This window comes from Sus scrofa, chromosome 2 (assembly GCF_054392235.1).
Source record: "Sus scrofa isolate SSC_HxYL_T2T_F1_AM1 chromosome 2, Sscrofa_HxYL_maternal_Yorkshire_Landrace_v2.0, whole genome shotgun sequence".
In the NCBI taxonomy this organism is placed as follows: domain Eukaryota; kingdom Metazoa; phylum Chordata; class Mammalia; order Artiodactyla; family Suidae; genus Sus; species Sus scrofa.
The window spans coordinates 20,391,057-20,398,644 of NC_139384.1; the positions used below are offsets into that span (position 1 = coordinate 20,391,057).

Below are 7,588 nucleotides of genomic sequence, written 5' to 3' on the forward strand. Positions count from 1 at the left end.
TCACCCGGTGATTGGAGAGATTCGCTTAAGGCTGTGTGATCTGAAGCTGGTCACTTACCCTCTCTGAACCCAAGTTTCCTCATCCAGGAATGGATGAGGATGAGGCCTCATGGGGCTGTTGGCAGGTGCCCCAGTGCTCCCTGCATGTTCCTCTCAAAACATGGTTCTATGGAAAAAAGCTTTTCCTTCCACAGAAGGTAGAGCAGGACTGGTGTCACCCTCCCCATTTACAGAAAGGAAGACTGAGGCCCTGACAGGTTTGGCCTTGACCACAAGCCTGGGGGTGGGGATGGGGGCGGAAGTGTCTGAAGGTGTGATCAGGTCACCTTCAAGGAGACAGCGCCCCCCGTGACACATCCACTCCTGCGTATCCAGATACTACTGTCCTCAGCAAGAGGCACAAGGTTACTTTTGGGTCCTGGGTATACCTCCCCTGGGGTCATGACCTCACAGGGGTCATGGCCTCAGAGCTGTCCCTATGCCACATCCTGGTGCTCAGAGCTGCTTCTTCTGGAGCCTCCACGAAGCCAGCACCCTTATCATCCCCGCTGTGCAGATGAAGAGAGAGGCCACCCCAAGAGGGGCAGCCTCTAGTCGTGTTTCCCAGCTGCCAAGGGCAGGAGCCTTAGGACTGAACCTGAGGCCACACCCCCCTCCAGCACTGTCCCCGCCCACACGCTCCCCTGACTCCCTCTCAGTTCCTCTCCTCTGCCAAGAGGCCAGCCCCAGGCACTTCCCCGCGTCTTATCTGGGGTGCCATGGCTACTCAGCAATAAAGCCAGACACACTCCAGGAGGCCTGCGATCCCAGAACTGTGCCTAAGCCACCCAAGCTGAGCGTCAGTGTAGGGAGCCAGGTCCTCCCAGCTCCTCCGTTTGTCCTTGTGGAATGGCCATCGCCACGCCCTCATTCTCATCCTCATCCTCGCCCTCTCCTCCCTTGACGGCAGCTTCCTAATCGGCCTCCCTGCCTCCAGCCTGGCACCCAAGCTGCTACTGCTGATGATCTCTGGGGCCCCGATCTGCTCCCCACCTCAGCTTTCTCCTCATAAAGGCCTCGGCGGCTCCCAGGGGCCCCCCACACAGAGTGTAAACGCCTCAGCACAGACGTCACCCCGGCTTATAATCTGGCTGGGATAGAGCATCAGGGTTAGGTGGGAGGGCTCGGGAGTCAGGAGGCCTGGGTTCAAATTCCCGCTGTGCTGCTTACTAGCTGGGAAACCCTGGGCAAGTTACTCCGCCTCTCTGAGCCTCGGTTTCCCAAAGGGAGATGACGGTACGGAAAGAAGGGGGAAACCATAGGACCAACCTCAGGACACCGGTGGGAAGATTAAATAGAAAATGCACGTGAAGCACTTTGCACGTAGTGAGTGCTCAATTCACTCACTCATTCCACAAATATGATGCCCTACTATGTGCTCTGTGCTGTTCACGCAGCACTGACCAAAGCTTACAGCACTCCCTGCTCTTTGGGAACTTAACAGAATAATTAGGGGGGGGCAGCCAAAAACAGCATAAATAAGTAAAACACAGGGTGTGTTATATGCGCTATGTACTAAAAAGAAAAAAAGCAAGGGAGCAGGGGGATAAGGGGACAGGGGTTGCAATTTGAAATAAGAAAGGGCCCACGAGAAGGTGACATTTGAGCAAATCCTGATGGAGGTGAGGGAGTTTGCCACGGAGATAATGGGTAAGAGTATTCTAGCAGCAGGAACAACCAATGCAAAGGCCCTGAGGCAGGATCAGGACTGGTGTGTTGGTCACATACTATCATCACTATCCTTCTCTTGTCAGCCTCATCTCCCCCCACCTCCTTCCTCCCTTACCCACACTCTCCAGCCAAATGAACCACCCCAGCCTCTCCAAGCCCTTCTGTGTGCCCATGCCTCTGTACAAGCCACATCCCATGCCAGAATACCTCTCCTCTTTCTCCCCAACTCCTATTCATCCTTCAAAACCCAGCTGAAAAGCCTCAGGGAAGCAAAGCTGTCCTTGACTTAGAGTCGATGGCCAAGTCCCTTGCATCCTCCTGCTATGGCCTGTAACTGCCAGGCTAACTGCCCATCCCACTCCCAGCTGTTCGGTGATTTCTGGAGGGACAAGAACCAGTCCCCACACAGCACCCCCAAGGCCAGCAGAGTGCCTGGCTATGTGCGCTGACTGCCTGATAAATGAAAGAACTGAAGGATGCCCCAGGCCTCCCCTCTTGCAGAGCCTTAGCCCCAGGGACGCCACCATGAGTGCCTGCCTCTGTGAATGCTGGCCTTTCCAACGCAGATACAAATCTGCAATAGGAAACAGGCTTTTTAAAAATAACAGCACATTTTTCTTTTTTCTTCATTTTTTTTTTTTTTTCCTTTCTGCATGGCTTCTTTTTCCGGTGCAGCCCTTGGGCCAGCTGCAGGAAAGTCCCTCCCAGGCTCCACTTTAAGAACACGGGGCCCTGGGGCCTCTAAGGACTCCCAGGCCCCAAGAGGGGTGGAGAAGCACCAGATGGTTCCAGACCAGCCCTGGCACCAAGGCCACCAGGCACCTCTGGGCCAGGAACCCTTTTGCTCAAACCCCAATGTTAGGTGGGTGTGACCTCCTGGAAACTCTATAACCCTGTGTGGCATTTCCAAAGGGGCTTCTCCTTGGGAGGTCTGGGGTCCCCTGCCCTCACTCCAAGAGGGCATCCCTAGGGAGAGGACATCCGACTGCCAAGGTTCCAATCCCAGCCACACCACTGTGTAAACCGGATCCTTCACTTCACCGCTTGGGGCCTCAGTTTCCCCATCTGTGAAATGGACATAATAAGACCTACCTTGTTGGAGATGTTTTCTGCAGAGGGTACGTGACATGCTTAGGACCACACCTGGCACACGATAAACATTAGCTGCCTTCAGCAGCAGCATCTTCACCTTCATCAGCCCTGGATCTCCTACTATGTGGCCCCTTCACTGACTCATACACCCTCCAGATCAGAGACCTCAAGGGTTTGTTAAATCTCACCCTCTTCGCCCTCTTAGAATTTTCTCTTGTACATCCCAGAATCATGGCCCAGAAACATGGCGCACGGATGCCTAGTAAGAGTTTAGCATCTGTCTTCTATGGACCAGTGGCTTTTGCCTGCCATGCCCGACAGCTCCTCCTAACTGGGCCCTTCTGCCCACACCCCAGGGAAGCAGCATCCATCAGTCCTGCCTTTGGCCCCCGCACACTGGGAGCACAGAACCAAAGCTCAGGGACTCATCAGAAGGTATTCACTGAGCAGCTCTCCTGCGCAGACGTGGAGACAGTGGCACACACACACGCCAAGCCAGGCACCGCCCTCGCAGAGCCTATGGTCTGATGAAAGAGTGAGACTGCAGTTGATAATTACACCAGTAAATGTAAAATTGCCACTAAGGCAACTGCTAAAAACACGAGGTTGGTGGGGCCGTGAGAGGCCTTAATGGGGGGGGGGGTTCCATCTAGTCACAGAGGGCTTCCCTGAAGTGATGCTGAAGCTGAAAGATAAAGGATGAGGAGGCCTAAAGGAAGAGTGGAATGCAGTCAGAGCAGAGGGGAGAACATGAGGACAGCACCACGTTAGGCTAAACGTGGCAAAAACGGGGATGGAAGATGGTTTTCCCATCATGTCTGGAGGGTAACTGAAGGCTTTCTCTCTTTTCCCCTAAATACAATGGGAACCCCTGAAGAGTTTTCAGCCAGGGGCTGACAGACTCAGATTTATTTGTCTAAAAGGTCACCATGGCTGCTCAGAGTGAGCCTTCCCAAGTCGGTGTGTATGTACTTGCTCTGCCTGGATCGCTCCTCTAGTCTCTGTATCAGTCAGCACACGCTAGGTTATGCTGCAGTAACAAACAACCCCCAAATCTCAGGGTTTTAAAACAAGAAAGGCTTAGTTATCACTCATGCTGGATGTCCATTATGGGGCAGCAAGGGGCTCCACTCCAGTAGCGATGCAAGGACCCAGGCTGGCAGAAGCAGCCATTCCACCTCCTGCCAGTTGCCAGGACACAGGAAAAGAGCACCCGGGAGGGTCTCCCACCAGCAACTAGATGCTTTGGCCTTGAAATGACATATGTCCCTGGAGTTCACAATTCACCAGCCAGTCCCATGGCCCCACCCAACACAAGGGGACCTAGATTCAATGCTACATGTGCCTGGATGAACTGGAAATATTTAAGGGGTAACAGTAAGGACCACCAGACCCTCTCCCACTCCATCTTACCTTCCCCAACCTTAACCCATTCATTAGATGACAACTGTTTGAGTATTCCAGAAGGAGGGACCAGCACATGCAAGAGAGGACACCAAGTGCAGAATCTAGGGGAGGGTAGGAGATGAGGCCAAAGAAAGAGCAGGGGCCAGATCACTCAGACACTTCTAGGTCATGGTCACAATTTTATCCTAAAAGCACCAGGAAGATGGTTCAGTGTTTCAACCAGAAAATGGGGGGGCCTGCTGTTGTCTTCTTTGGAACTGATCACTCTGACTATCATCCCGAGACAGGGGTGGAGGGGAGGTCACTGGTAGATCGGAGACTGGTGCTGTCGTCCTGGGGACACATAGTGGTGGCTTGACTGAGATGTTGGGGAAGAGAAGATGGAGAAAAGTGCGCAGATTCCATTTATAGGTTAAATTTCCCTAGACCTGGAGATATGGTGGATTGCAGTGCAGAAACGGAGACACCAAAGTTTCTGCCTTAAGGACGAGAAGGATGGCGGGAGCTTTGGCCAAGATGAGAGCCCTGGAGGAGGTTTAGGGAGGCAGAGGATGGGACAGTCTTGCACCCTGTGTGTTGATCATAACTATGAGATAGTCAAGCGGGTAGGCCAAGGAGGCAGGTGAATAAACAGGAATGACTCCTGACTCCTGGTCCAGTGGCCTTTACTTCCTATACACTCGCCAATAACCTAGAAGCATGGAAGCCCCCCCCCCCCCCGCCCCCCATTTAAGACCAGGTGATGAAAGAGTCAGATGATAGAAGTCTTACTTGACACCAAGAATGAATTTATGAAACACATCAAAGGCTCTAGGGGACAGAACTGTAACTCCAGTCAGAATCACATGTAAGTGATGGCTGAACGAGGGCTCCCGGGGACAAGTGAGGGGAGCCACTCATCTTCGAGAAGGTCACTAGGGAAGGGAGCATTGAGCCAGCCCCAGGTGCTCCTTGGAGGCCCCATCAACTGGGGCTGAATGGTCCTGGGTGAGGCTTGTCAGGTCATTCTGATGTGTTCAGGAGAGTATATTCTGCAATAATCCCAGGGAGAGAGAACACCACCTCTTAAATCATGCATCAGGCTCTGGGCTAGACATTTTCTGTTTCTCATTTCATCTCACAACTGCCTGGCCAGGCAGGTTTTGCTGGCCCCACTGTAAGGATGGAGAAGCAAGGTCCACAGAGGTCAAAGGTAACTGTGCCAAGTCCAAAGTCACATATTAATGTGAAGAGGGGGAAGGACTCCATAAAGAAACCGCCTTGGGATCTATTCCCAGAAGGGAAGGTTTACCGACACAGACACCTACCCACAAAGAACTCTGCCTGCCCACCTCTCAGAGAGTTGATGGGTGAAAATCACGCCCCACTCCCCCTGGAAGGAGACACAGCCTGTTACTTCTGCCCCGCGGACCTCACACAACCCCCTCCTTCCTCTCAAGGGGAAATGTGGGCAACGGCCAGCTTGGGTGCCATAAGCATCACTCCCTATGGAAAATTCTTTTGCCCCAGCACAGACACAATCCCCAATTTTAGGGGTTTCCAGGCATCCAGAGCAATCTCATTATTGCCTCCTGTCCCCGCGGACAAAGAACTGGGTGTGTTCCCTTGCAACCACTCTAAATTATATACCACAGCCTTTCTCCACAAAAAGCAAACGTCTAAGAAAGAAGAGAGGTTTAACATTTTGCTCCCCGAAGTCCCAACCTATCGCCAGGGTCCAAGCCCCTATCGTCCAACAAGATACAAGTCACCAGCAACTTTTCCACCAGCACCGCTCAGCGTTCAAGGCATTGGTATTCTCCTCGCAGCCACTAGCCTAGGGCGTGCTGGCCTTGACCGGAGAAAGGTCATCGGTCGCTAAGTTCTTGCAGAGGAGAGTACCTTGGGGATTGTGAGTGGGGCTGGAGGCTACACTCCGGAAAGATTTCCTGAGGAGTCTATACCGCAACTAAGATGGAAAATGTATTAAAGAAACGGCCCCCGGCGAGGGTACGTTTAGTGGGAAATCGGGAGCCCTGTTGGAAGAGGCCCCCCTGCACCCCGGCAGGACCTGAGCCCCGCCACCTTAGCCTCCAACCCGGGCACCAAGCCCACAGTGCCCCCAAGAACTAGGCCAGCGACGGCGGCGAGCCCTCCAGCATTCGGCGCCCCGCCCCGCCCGTGTCACTGCGTTCTCATTCCGAACACTCGGCCCGGGCGGCCGTTCTCATTGGTCGGCGGCCACGTCCGTCAGCGGGCGGCACGTCGGCGCAGAGAAAAGGCTACATTGTAACAAGGCGAGCAAGCGAGGAGCGAGCGGGGAGGAAGGAGGCGGAGGGGCGGCCCCCGAATCCCGCAGCGGCGGCGGCGGCGGCGGCGGCAGCTACCTGCCGAGGGTTAACCCACCTCGGGCCCGGGGCGAGCCGCCCCCCCCCCCACCGCGCCCACGCCCGCGCCGCTCGAGCCCCCTGCAACACCCGCGATGGCCCCCCGACCACCCGGCACCCCCGCGGCCGCTCGCAGCCCCTGCACCCGCGGCCCCCGCGCGCGCTGGCAAACTGCCGAGCGCTTTCCGAAGCCATTTTCAATGGCCACATTGGCTACCGGGGCTGACTCACCTTCCCGGGAATGCTGCGGCAGCCGCGGGGCGCGGGCGGCCCGGCGGGCGGCTCGGCGGAGGCGGCGCGGCCCCGGCTGGCGGCCCCCGCGGTGGGAGCGGCCGCGCTGCGGGCGCGCTGGTCCCCGGCGAGGCAAAGTTTCAGCGCCAGCCTCGGCGCGGCGGCGGCGGCGACTCGCTGCTGCTCTCCTCCCCTGCTTTGACCACCATCTTATTAGTACAGGAAATGACATGGAAAACGGAAGAAAGCGGCGTTTGGGGCAGACGCGGACCCCCCAATTCAGGGGCCGGAGCCGGGACTCACCAGCCGCGTCCCAACCCGGCCCCGGAGAAAACTCCCGGGGCCCCCTCGGCCCCCGCCCTGCGCCCTGCCCGGAGGGGGGAACCTGGCTTCTCGAACCCGAAAGGAGAGGGCGACTTTTATAAACCAGCCCGCGGAGAAAAAGAGAAAAAATAATAATAATAAATGAAAAAAGAAAAGGTTAAAAGAACTTTCGAACTGGGACACTTTTTTTTTTTTTGATCAGAATTAAAAGTTCTAAAATTTTAAAGCCATTCCTTGGGGGGGTAGGGGGCGATCCCTGCTTCTCCTGGTCCTGTTGCTGCCCCTCTTAAACCAAATAGTCTAGGGGATAAATGCGTTGATATTTTTAACCCTTTCTTGGCTCCGCTGCTGGTAGCTGGGCCCCCTCCTAGTCCTGGTCCCGTTTAACCCTTTGAATGCCCAGCTGTTTAGAGATACAAACTAAAGTTGTAAAACGGAGGCATCCCGCTGAAAGCTGC

The 7,588-nt window shown here is 55.1% G+C and overlaps 1 protein-coding gene across 1 annotated transcript in view; it reads right to left on the reverse strand.

Moving 5' to 3' along the window:
* The window catches only part of PRDM11 (PR/SET domain 11), an 85,298-nt gene extending 78,277 nt beyond the window's left edge, over nt 1-7,021 (reverse strand). The window contains exon 1 of the mRNA XM_021083148.2: nt 6,807-7,021. The gene's annotated coding sequence lies outside the window, so the exon portion shown is untranslated. The remainder of the gene's footprint in view (nt 1-6,806) is intronic.
* Nucleotides 7,022-7,588: the final 567 nt, after the last annotated feature.